Genomic DNA, 706 nt, shown 5'->3' on the forward strand with positions numbered 1-706 from the left:
TCTGTAGTTAAGAAGAGTTTTATTTCCTTCAATAAAAAGGAAAATAATCAAATTGCTGCCAAATTATTCTAGCATCACCGTTTGTATGGTCCTCATCTGTTTTTTGCTTTGTTTTGTTTCCTAATCTCTTCCTCATCTCTACCAATGTTCTTGGAAAACATCTTAGATGAGGATTCAAAGAAATGAGAGTGACTGTGAAATACATGTCGACTTTATAGTGTATATTACAGGTAAACGCCGTTCCTCAAAATGGAGTCCTAGGTAAGAAAAGCAGAGTTAATAAAAATCATAGTAGTAGTAAAATAAACTTCTCTTTTAGAATGAATTCTTTTAACAGACATTTACTAACTGGCTGTTCTGAGCCAGGAACCTTGCTTGAAGTTGGCGAGAGCTCCTAAAATGAATTGGGAGACACGGTCCCTGACTCAAGGAGATTACAGCTTGGCTGGGAACAAAGTTGAATATGCAGATTAAGAAAGTGTAGACATTCACGGAAGAGATGGTGTAAAATGTAGCATGTAAAGAAAGAAGACGGGAAAAGAGACACCCCAAAGAGCAATAGCACAGCTACAACACCATGCTCTAATCAGCTGAGCTGGCCGGCTCTCCCCAGAAGTGAGATTTAAACCCACGCTGGTCTGACTCCATCGCCCACCGCCCTTCACCCCAACCACAGAGCTAAGGAGTGTGACTTGTATTCTGAAGG

This window comes from Galeopterus variegatus, unplaced genomic scaffold, assembly GCF_000696425.1.
Source record: "Galeopterus variegatus unplaced genomic scaffold, G_variegatus-3.0.2 Scaffold7505, whole genome shotgun sequence".
Classification (NCBI taxonomy): Eukaryota; Metazoa; Chordata; class Mammalia; order Dermoptera; family Cynocephalidae; genus Galeopterus; species Galeopterus variegatus.